This window comes from Astatotilapia calliptera, chromosome 10 (assembly GCF_900246225.1).
Source record: "Astatotilapia calliptera chromosome 10, fAstCal1.2, whole genome shotgun sequence".
NCBI classification, from domain to species: domain Eukaryota; kingdom Metazoa; phylum Chordata; class Actinopteri; order Cichliformes; family Cichlidae; genus Astatotilapia; species Astatotilapia calliptera.
In genome coordinates this window covers 3,236,058-3,248,075 of record NC_039311.1, presented here as the reverse complement: position 1 = coordinate 3,248,075, position 12,018 = coordinate 3,236,058, and the positions used below count along the sequence as shown (strand labels likewise).

The 12,018-nt window shown below is 45.3% G+C and overlaps 1 protein-coding gene across 1 annotated transcript in view; it reads right to left on the bottom strand.

Annotated features, from left to right (window-relative positions):
- nrip1b (nuclear receptor interacting protein 1b) overlaps positions 1-11,735 on the bottom strand; it is a 39,566-nt gene extending 27,831 nt beyond the window's left edge. Inside the window, exon 1 of the mRNA XM_026182368.1 lies at positions 11,423-11,735. The gene's annotated coding sequence lies outside the window, so the exon portion shown is untranslated. The remainder of the gene's footprint in view (positions 1-11,422) is intronic.
- Positions 11,736-12,018: the final 283 nt, after the last annotated feature.

The following is a 12,018-nucleotide window of genomic DNA, read 5'->3' as shown; positions in this document are numbered from 1 at the left end:
ATTAGGCCTTTTAAAACCACAGGATGACTTGCAGAGCATTTGGTTACACAAATCTCTTACAAGTAGACTGTCGAATAGCTCTCCTGACATTAGCGTGCCTTATGCTGGCACCCCGGCGTCACAGTGTGCCCAAGCTAGAATATTAGTCCCGCCAGATGCTAGTGACGACATGTGTTTTGCGTGTACTCATTTGCATCAGCCACAGTTTGACACTTTTAAAAACCAGAGGAGGGTTGACCTGCCACTAAACTCTCACCAGCTTGGTGCTAAGCCCCTGCGTGCTAATGGTGACCTAGTGCACACAGACATGTTGGTGCCTCAGAGACAAGCCATGAAGAACGCTGCTCCACTTTCCCATGCTGCCAGACATGCTGCAAAAGCAGCAGAGCTGTGCTGTATCCCTCTAAGTGCACCAAATACGACCAGAGAGCAAATGGCTGTTGGAAAAAAAAAAAGGAGAAAAAAAGCAGAATAGGGTGTCAGGTCTCTTTATTCAACGGGGGTTGGTGGAGGTTCTAGCTAAGTGGGTGGATGTAGGTCAAGCACTGCCTCTTCGTGAGGTCAACGCTGAATGGAAGGGGAAGGTGGCTTAGACAGAAAGAGGCCCTGGATAAACCACATTCGTCTGGCTCTTGTGCCAGCGCTGGCCCTAGACGTGTAAACAAAGTTACACAAGCACACAGCTCCTCAGTGATAACGCTAGGTGTGTGTGTGTGTGTGAGTGTGGAAAAAAAACATCACACACGTTACAAAAGCTCGACTGTTGCTTTAACAGTCCAAACGCTCCCTGTTTAATGGCACATAAGTTGGTGACACTTGTTTTATTCTACATAACACAGTTATAGGTGAAGAACACCTCCAACTGGCTGACGCTGTAAACAATCAACCAAATTATACAAGCTACAGGTTCATCTTGTGTGTACACGAGCTAAAAGCGTGTCAGGCGGGTGGCGGCTGATGTCTGATTTTAAAATGTCACATCCTGGCAGGTGATCACCTTAATTTAAGTTGCTCCTAACAAGCGAACTCCCTGCACTTAATCAAGAAAGCTTCTGAGCAGTTGGGACTGCAGGGGAGGCCCACTGGGTGGTGGGGGCTGGGGGTTATCTGTGATTAAAAAATACAAACAAGTGCTGATTTTCACTTTTTATCCAAATTTTTAAAAAGTATTATTCATACGCTAAAGTTAACTTTAAAAGAAGAAATGATGCATCTCAAAATACAGAGGACACGCAGATGGTGACTGACGTTTACAATCACAATTTGGCCAATAGCCAACATCAATACCAAAATATACGCCATTTTTTTCTATTAATTTTGATGTTTTCATTTTATCTACTCTTCCTTCATTTCAAAATCTTGATTTCAAAATTACTGGCCAAAACTGCCAACAGATAAATATCAGCATTATCTCATTTGCTGATGTGCAGATATTAGTCGACATATTGGCTGTTGCTGCAGCAGACTGTTTGGCCCTTATAAAGGTGGAAGACCCTGATGCAGGTACAAAGAAAAATGGTTCTGACAACAAATATTTACTTGTAGTAGAGATTACAACACCATGTATGAAAATTAAACCTATTCATAGTTTTTGGTTGTTTTGGATAAACATTCTCACTTTTCTTCCAGTGGCATAAACTATTTTCCGATGGATATTATCTGGTCCACTTAAAGGGGACTAACTTGGCTAATTTCCAAATTCAAAGTTTTATTTGTGGACTTCACTTGAGTAGATTTGCATGATTTACAGTTTAAAAGAATCCTTATTTCTTGGCCTCGGTGCAGCCACTCAGTTCATCTCTTTCATCTGCTGTCTCAGCAAGCCGCTTCAGCTCTTTTTACGATCAGGCACACTTTAGGTGAACTTTCTTCTGATTGGCTGCCCCTCGTAAACCATATTGTGACATCAAACAGAGCCAAGAGTAGAAAAAAAGGTTTGAAACAGAACAATTGGAGCAGTGTGAATCCCAAACCTTTGGCTCACAGGGATCACATATGCCATGAAACCATGTTTAATATGAACACTCACCACTGTGACAGTAAAAAAACAGAACTATATGCAGCCATAAAGGAGCTAATGAACACAGTCTTGTATAACTCCCAACTCCCTCCTGGATCAGTTAGAATACGGTATGCCACAGTCTGCTTTCTAATAATGAGTGAGATGAGAGGCACAAACACATGAGAATGAGCTCCACAGAGAAGAAGGAGGAAGAGTACGTTCCTGTCATGAAAACAAGACAGGAAAATTAGTCGTTGGCTCTTCGTAAAGCTGCCACAGATCCCAGGTGCCACTGAAGCCGCATTCACGCTCCTATCGTGGATAGACAGGTAAACAAATAATCATATAAAGGTAGATTCATTATTTTTGCATTTTGATGCTAAATGTAGGACTCATTTAACTGATGCGACACGATATTTCATTTTCTCTGAAAGAACCAAGTTGCTCCTGATATCAAAGCATCCTGGAATTTAAGGAATAAATAAAAGAGTCCCATTGTCTTTCACCACACACACAACACTGAAGCATCGTAACAGGTCCCAATTAGCCTCAAACGAGCTGAGAAACAGTGGCCCTCGTTGACTGTCCAGTTCTCCCAGCGTAATATCAAGACAAGTTTCTGGGGGGGGGGGACTCCATGTCATTTGCCTAAGGTTTATTAAAGCAGCTTTAACAAAGTGGGCTGGGATCCCTATTTACACAGCCATATGGTAAATGTATCCAGGGGCCAGATATGTTAACATTTGAGCATAAAAATACTCTGAAGCAGAGACAGGAGCTTGCTCTAAAGTGAGACAGTGAGCCAGCGTGGTTTAAAACAGCGGGGCAGCTGTGGGGAGTGACGGAAGGCAACTGCAATAACACACATCCTAGCAGCCAGCTCGCTCTGGACATGAAACGACCTTTCCCTGACATATGCTGGTATCAGTGATTGAGAATCGAGTAGATGACTAAACCTGCTCCTTTCGTCAGCACAGTCAGAGTGGAAACTTGTAGCAGCCATTCTCAAATTCAGATAAAGGCTCGCTGCAGCCGCACTACTGGGTCTGACACAACCTCGACCCCGTTTGACCTTGGGAGCGATTACCAAACTGAACGACGGCCCCCGCGGCGACACACATGCCTGTAGCGAGCGTCTCCGCCCCCTCATCCTGGTAGACATACAAGGTTGGGAGAGAGGACAGGGGGTGAGGCTGGGTGAAGGGTGTCACATGATTGGATCTCCTTCTGGAGAGTTACTTAAAGAGCCTCCTCAGCAATCAGGTCAAGGTCACGTTCTAGCCCTAATGCCAAAGGAAAAGAGAGAAGTCTGTGAATGTGCGTACGTGTGTGTGCGCGCGAGTGTGTGTGTGTTATGGAAGAGTGCATAAATAGAGAGGGGAGGAGGAATGACTACATGTTCAGCAGTCCTGGGTCCTTGACAACTCGAAAACACAAGTTATAATTCTATTAGCTGTATTAATCTTCCTGCTTAGTGGACACTTTTATTCAAAGTCACTTACACGATTATCACTCTTGCACATCTCTTCCCATTTCTACTGCTGGATATTTACTGGAGGAATCCAGGTTAATTACCTTTGCTCAAGGGCAGAGGGTGAGCAGTGTATGAGCCAGCAATCTTCTGGTCACCAGTCCATTTTCCCTAAGTAATAGGTCATATGGCAGCCTCAAGTCATCAGCCCAGTGCTTTCCATCTCCTCTCAAATGGCCTCTCTACCACTGGAAGCCTTCTAACACAGTTATGAGAAAGCTGTACTGCTGAATCCCAGTCTTTCGGTCTGTTTACCCGGCTGTAGTGAGGACTACAGTGAATAACGTCACCTCGCTAATGGATTTACAAGTGGGCTGAAGGTTCACAAAAGGACGGCATGTTTCAGAAATTCGAGAGACAACTGTGAGTGAAGGAGGGATGCTGGGGTTATGCCAAATGTCCCCAGTCCTTCCTTTGCAGCACGGGCATGCATTCGTTTCTCATTTAGCTGTGTACCTCCTATTTAGCCACGTTCTGTTAAAAAGATATTTATTGAAAGTGCAATGAATCATTTCTCTTTGCTGACAATTTTTAAATGGACCGAAGGGAATCTGTAATGTCCAAGCCATTAGAAGGCTGCTCTCCACGAAGCTCTAATGGAATATTATCTTGGATGAATGACAAATATCTACCTTGGAATTGCATGCAAGACACTGAGTGTTTCAAGGGAAATTTTTTGACATTCCTCTATTTAAAAAAGAAAAAAAAGGATAATGTGCTGCAGATCTATCTGAACTCGCACAGCTCGATTCTCCACGGCCACCCGCACAGGTCTCTTGTTGCTCAGCAACAATTCAGCTCATCACTAGCAGCCAAAAAGTTACACAATTACAGTTCAAGCCAAACGAGGGTTAGAGGTGTGCAGTGCGTAACATTATTAAGCGAGATATAGCCATCTTTCACAAGGTGTGGGTCTGAGTGAATGAGGAAGCGGGGAAACCCCAGGTGATGCATTTTCCTCCTGCAGGAACCAAGCAACGTGGAAGTGTGTGAATGCTCGCTGGGTGACAACGCCGCCCTGCAGGACGAGGTGTCGTTGGGCTGACGGCATCCAGCCGTTGCACCCGGGTACAACAAAAGTTTAACAAAGTCTCAAACTGGTCTTGAAACAGAAGCTCATAGCTTATAGTATATATATGTATGCCCTGCTCCCTCTCCTCCACCACTCACCCCCCGCCCCACCCCTCCACTGTGCTGCGCTATATATCCATCATTCATTCATAAATTCTAAAAACTCCTCTTTAGTTAATTGCCTGGGAAAATTTAATTTCAAACGAAAGCTTTTAAAAGAGAAAGATATAATTAAGTTGCAGGGATCTCTCTGCCTGCCCCCCCACCCCCCGTCCAGGGGTGCCAAGGGGACGTGTGCTGTGAGCTGTGGAGCTCTGCACCGCACTGCTCCGTGTCAGGGAAGTCATGCACCCATGTTTAAAGCAGAACGTTACGTAAAGCCTCCCCCTCTGCACAGGCTTACTGCACCAGACGCTGTGTCCTTGCCTGGGCTGCTCAAGGTTCCCAAAAGGACAGGCTGCTAAGAAGTTAGGAAGGACAGGGCCCTGTGATAGCCTGCAAAAAAAAGAGAGGGTAGGCGGGAGGGTGGGTTGCTGCTTGTGACAGCCTTGGACTTTGAATTCAGCGCCAGACAGGCTCATGCATCAATCCCTCAACTTACAAAGACAAGGCACTAACCTTGACGAGGCCAGGGACTCTTCAGGAATGAGTGGCATTTTCACTTAGCCCCAGCTTCTCCCCTGTAGTCCTGCCACATAACCTGCTTAAAATAAGACACAGTTGAAGAACAGTTGACCTCAGTCACTGGACTCTGTGACCCATCGTTCTACTCCTCAACCCTCAGGTTTCTTCCACCGCCCCGGGCGGGGGGGGTGGGGGGGCTTCGCTACAACACATGGAGAGGTCGCATAAATAGCATTTAGTGCAGAAGGTGCAGCAGCCTATCCTGATGCCTGTCAGAAAGTGTTTTGTTTGAGTCACGGCACACTCGAGTGAATCCACGTTTGCTGTGATGCTCGGGATTATCACAGACTTAATTACAACCGTTCCTCCAACTGTTGCAGCTAAACAATTCTAACAAAACTACAAACATGCAGACAAGCATCTACTAGCATTATGCTGTTTATGCCACTGCAGGACAACACGACAGACATCCTCCATCACGTGCACGCAAACAGGCTGGGCATGCCTGCCGTCTATGAGCATCTGTCCTCATTCCCTTTTGCAGCCTGCCCACTCTGACACGCCTGTGACACTGGCCTGCCTGTGGCGAAGCACTTTCCCCCCCTCGTCTGACTGCAGCAGCATCCTGGCTGCACACTCACCACAAGAGTAGAGAAAACCTCCCTACTGCACCTCCACAGCCCCCGGGGTGGCAGCTCTGCTATAGGTGCAAGAGAGGCAAAGAGAGCCAGAGATGGAGGGAGAGAGCAGAGGGAGGGGGAAGTCAGTTCCACTCCGCTCCGCCGCTGTGACCGCACCAGCCCGGCCAGGAAAAGAGTCAGCTTCTCTCACATCACCCAGGAGGTCTGCTGCTCCACGCTACATCTCCTCGGTCTTTACTTAACGTACCAGAGGAGCGGTACAGTGGAGACTTGATGTTACCACACTACAGGCTAGCTTGATGCCGTTTCCCTCCTCCGCTTCATTGATCTGCACACTGGGCCTTGGCGGCAGTTGTTTTCGAAAGGGGCCGATGCTTCATGTGGGTAATTTATTTGACCCGTGGTATCTCGCTCTTTCAGCCTTCCGTCCCCGTTTAGCGAGTAATTTCAGCAAAGTCTAAATAATTCACGGCAACTGCAATCAGCAGCGATCAATTGGGGGAGATAATTGAAGGGCCTGTCATTGCAGCCAAGGCCAAGGTGAGGTGTGAAGGCAGAGGGGCGGAGAGTTGGAGGTGAAGGCGAAAGTCAAAAGGGAGGAGGAGACGGTGGTGGGTGCAGGGGGGGCGCGAATCATTCAACAGCTGAGTTCTGGCTAGTATAGCTTTCAGGGATTGCAGAGAAGGAGTCCATCTTTCTTCCTCACATTTCGTCATTCCAGCCTGCATCCAGGAGCGTTTAGCAGTTACTGCTTTGTCATCAAAATAAGTCTCATTGACTTTGGCTGCCTTCTGCTCGCGACAGAAGCACCGGCAGAAGCGCTGTCTCTGAATGAGACACAGCGGCTCGCTATGACTGAGAGCAGAAATCTTTTAAGTGGGAAGACACCACAACTGCCCCCACGGTGATGTCATTTCCAAAAGCAACAGCAAACTTCTGTACTTCCACATCACTTTCTGACTGTGTAGGCATTCTAGGGGGAGAAAATTCAGAGAAAACGCACTGAAAATACACCCCGATCAGTAAACGGTACACATGCATCTTTATGTGTGCTTATCTGCGTGCCCCATTTCTGCTTGGTTTAGAATAGCGGTGTTCCAGTAGTAATTTGAATGTCTATTTTAATTCAGCACTGTTGGCTTCCATCAGTCTGCATTTTTGCTTTAGTCACTCAAGCCCTGATATTTTAGCCTAGTGCTCACCATCATTTTCAAGAAATTTGCTTATGTAAAAGCCACTGACAGACGATCGGTACTAGGGAGGCACTAACAGATCAGCTGAATATCGGCCGATAAGATATCAGCAGATTAGGGCTGCCACAAACGATTATTTTGATAGTCGACTAGTCACCGATTATTTATGCGATTAGTCGACTAATCAGATCATCATCCACTGGACGTAAAACTACAGCTTATTGCACCAGCAGCATCTGCTCTTATATAACTATCATTAGCTTACAGCTTTAAGCTTTTAAGGTGCTAACTAAAAATAAAGACAAGATGATAGTTTATTCAATTTTAATGAAAATTGCAGATTGTTTCGATGAAGTTTAATAAACTCCTTGCTATCTAAAATATAACAGGACACCGGAGTATATTCTCGAGCATCTCACACTTCTGATAATCAGCTGTCTGCTTGACGTTTATTCAGCTGTGTAAAAACTATAACTTTAATCTCAGACAAACCGATTTACTCAGGAACAAATAAAATACAAAAAAAAAAAAAGCCAAACAATAACATTTTAAGTTATCTAAGTGACTCATATATCATGTTTAACCTGAGTCGCGAAAGACGGCGGTGGGTTTGAAAACAATTTGCCGGGAGTCCGGTGTTCTCACCGCGCTAGTGACCTAGCCCCGGCTCGCTATCGAGCTGGTGGGTAACAGACGTCTCCGAAAACGTCGGAGCGCTTTTGAAAATATGCGGTGTCCTGATAAACTGAGCAGATATTTGAGGTTTACACAGCTACATTCTCGGCTGAAAATATGTTAAACGTTTATTTTGTGACCCAGAAAGAATAATAAGAGTAACATTAAAACTAACTAGCTGCCGCCATTGTTGGAAACTGAGCTGGGCCGCGCTATGAATTCTGGGACACAGCTGCTTCTTCTTCTTCTTCGGGGTTTAACGGCAGCTGGCATCCTTGTACATGCAGTGCTGCCATCTTCTGTTTCAGTCCGTTATTACACTCTTAAATCCTGCTATTATTCCTGCGTCTTTTGGGATCTTACAAAGCTTCAAACGACGCGTCGACTATTAAATCAGTCGTCGACGATTTTGATAGTCGACGTAATCGTGACTAGTCGACAAATCGTGGCAGCCCTACAGCAGATAAGTCTGCATTTACTGATATCAGTTTGAGCATTTAATTTTGGGGGGTTTTCAGGCTGTAGTTACTCAGATTTTGAATTTAGTATGAAAAATAATCACATTATAAGACAGGAAGAAAAAGGGGAGAAGGAGAAATGTCATTACAGATTACAGGTTGGAGGGGGTTTGGCGTGTGGGTAAGGTTGGTGCATTTCTCTAAAAAATGGTAAACATAACAAAATAGGACTGAAACAGTATAAATATGGAGTATCAGGCAAACCTTTATTTGTGACACAGGCACTGGGCAAGAATTTGTATGGAAGAGAGGACAGAAGATTACCAGTACTTAATAGTAAATCAGAGAGAAGTGATCATTTCAGTTTGTTGATTGAACACAACACTGACTTCTGTCTTGTTAATTAGAGATAAATGTTTCATTCTGACTGTGAAATTTACAGCACAACTGTCACGGTGTAAATCTTTTTCCTGTTACAGCAGCACTTCTGACCATTGTTATTAGAAGAGTGTCTGCTGAACAAACAAACGATAAATGGAACAATAAAATGATTTGGTTTAATGCACGCCCCGCACTGGCATTATGGAGCCCAAACAATTAGAGAAATGAGTTTGTGGCCCAAAGGTGTCTGGTTTCGAATCCTCAGTGGGCTGACAAGAGCGCGGGCCTGTAAGTAGATGAGAAATGCACTTCTGCTCCTCACATCTACTGTCAAAGTGCCCTTGAACAATGTTCGGTGGCCAACAACACAAGTGCTGGGCATCTCCCAGGTCTATAATAAATCAAAAACTCTGCAGTAAATGCATGACACTTGTTCTGGTAGATTGCACATTAGTTTTTCTTTTTTTTTCTTGCTGCCGAGTATCTCAGCAATCAAAAAGCGGGACGCCACTCTCAATTTCTGTCCGCCCTGTGCTCGTGCTGTGGTCTATGACAGATTTACAAACACTAAGGGTTTGAGCTGGCACAGTGGCAGTAGTTAGAGAAGCTGTTAGTAGAGGTAAGTGGCTGGGCAAGTACTCTGTGGAGTCATTGTGTGAAAAAAAAATACATTTTTTACAGCGATTTCTCCTTTACATAATTCAAAGTCACAAAGTAGCAACAAGCAGGTGGATTCTGAAATTACTCTGTGTTTTCCACAATGTGCAAAAGAGATGCAAGAGCACACACACACACACACACACACACACACACACACACACACACACACACACACACATAAACACTCATGTCAAAACTTGCCACGTTCATACAGCAGCGGCGGCGGCGGCAGCAGTGTTTTGATGGCAGATAAGATTCTGCAGTAATGAAAGGCAGCCAGTGGACAAGAGAGGAGAGAGTTCAGAGTCCAGTCTTGTGACTGTTGAGCAGCCTCGGCATCATTTGCATTTGGCCATTTGAATGTCCTCTGGTTCTGTTGCAGGCTACTGCACATCACTCAACAGCAGCTCCCGGGACAATAGCAGATGGCAGAGTCAAATCAAGCCCCGTCCAACACAGAGGATCCTATGAATTGCAGCACTCAAACACTCATAAAGCACAACTTAAAAAGTTGGGCTACAAACGTGGAGGTTTTACGTTATCTGTGGCAACAGAGGACAAGCCGAACTACCTTGAACATCTTGTGTAAGTTCAGGTCAAATAATTAAGCAGCTTAAATGTTCAACAAAAGAGAGGCTAAGAGGCAGACCCCCAGACACAGGCAGTATTTAGAAGGCTTTAAAAAAGTTTGACTCTTCTCTGCGTTACTTTAGATTGGTAGCCTAAGTAGTTATGTGGAAGGCAGGAAATTAACTGAACCCTTTTTAAAAAGCCTCATATTCCAACATCCAAACAGGTTATTTCAGAAGCTGAACTGCAGCTTGTACTCTGCCCTCTTTCCGGTAAGTCTCAGAAAACTTCAGCCCCTGACCTTTTGCCTCCACACGGATCCAAAGTCCAATGAAGCAATAAGATATTTGTGAAAAAAAGGAACACCTACGTAAAGGCCACTCAGAAACTCTCGCCGAGAAAACATCCAAGCCTTTGAGATCTATCAAAACACATCTGACATGACGGTCGGGTGATGTGACAGGCTGCAACAGACCAACTTGAAATGATGGGTGTTTTAGTCTGCAGACTAGACTAATCTCTATCAGAGGACCCTGGGGAGGGTAGAGACATTCAGACATTTTCAGAGGTGGAAAAAGAGTATTAATGGGAATCACCAACTAAGCCACACATCAAGTGCACACCTTTTTGAGTGCATTAAAAAAAGCATTACCTTGATCCTGACTGTGTAATAAAGTTGTTGTAGCAACACTGCTTTGCAACATTTTTAACAACCTTCGCCTACACTGTGTTTACTGTACATGCTCAGGGGTTAGTGTCACTGTCCCTGCTTACCCCTGAGTGCTACTGCAGTGACACATGCAAAGTCTTGCTCAATGAATATTCAACCCAAACTCATTTTTACACCCAGTGGGCCCAGGTGGCTTTTAGCACCTTGAAACAATCACATATGAGTCAACGTATAAGACCCTTTACGCTCGGAGGGCCATTAAAAACCCCTTAAGACTTGCCAACTGTAATCTACACACCGGTGCAACTGTGAAGCGTTTCCCTTTGGTGGTGCTAAAACTACAAGATGGGGGGCTGTGCAGTGTTTTGACCCGACGTGATGAACTACATTAACTGTACTAACGTTACATTACAGCTGCCGCGCTCCAAGCAGAAGACGGTGCGCACTGTTATTAAATTAAGCCAACGGTGACATTAGTCATTCGGTGTTCGTACTGCCAAGCAGCCTGACAGCCCAGAATACACTGTGAAAATTAGCTGGAGGGTTTCAAGAGATTCAGAGGCGGTGTGTGCGTGTATGGGGAGAACATTTATAGAGAAATGCCTCTATCGTGGGCCTAATTTGAGTCACTGATCCGAAGGATACGGGCACTGGCTGCCGTCACTGAGCGGCTGTGCGGCTAAATGGAAAGCCACACGGGCAGGTTTATTCCCCGCTTCTTTATGCAGCGATTTCAGCGACACATCCATAAGCGCCCCTGGTCGCCGTGCGACACACAAACAGCGTTACCGATCCCCGACACAAACGCACACATACACACACAGAAAAAAAGCGCACGATCTAACCACTGCCCGACATACGCGCACCCGTGTACGTTTCCACCCGCAGCAGTATAAGAATAATATTGTCCAGACGTAACAGTGCGCTCGCTTACAGATCCCCTTACCTGCGTTCGTCCACCCCACAGAGGCGCATCGTTATCATTCGACAGGAGGAGGCAAATCCAATGAAAACGGTCGCGACACTTTTGGCAGGAAGCAGAAATGGCGAGGCAGGCTTCGAGGGAGGAAAAAATCAAGTCCGAAATAATTTCTAAAAAGCCTCCTTTTGATTTGATTTTTTAATTCTACAAATGAATGCTGCGCCTGTGAGCGAGCCGAGGTGTGGAGTGCGTAGTCTGTGGAAATTGTTTATTCTCGGAGTCCCCTCGCTGTGGAGAAGTGAGCGCAGACAGCTACACTCCTCCTCCTCCGCCTGCCGCTGACACCACCCTTAAAGGAACAAGCCTTCACCGCTGCCCACATACTCCCTCTGCCAACAAGGAAGCACTTTTTAACATTAGATGTACAGCAAATGGTCTTAACGCTGTTTTTTTTCCCCATTTTAAACTAAGTAATATACACCGCCTACGGTTTGTCTCACACCAAGGGACATACAATGGAAATGCTTAATTAGCAGATTATTATTTAATCATTTCAATTATTAAGAATAAGCTGGGCTAAAATAACCTACCAAGGAGGGGATCTTTTTGGTTACGTCTCA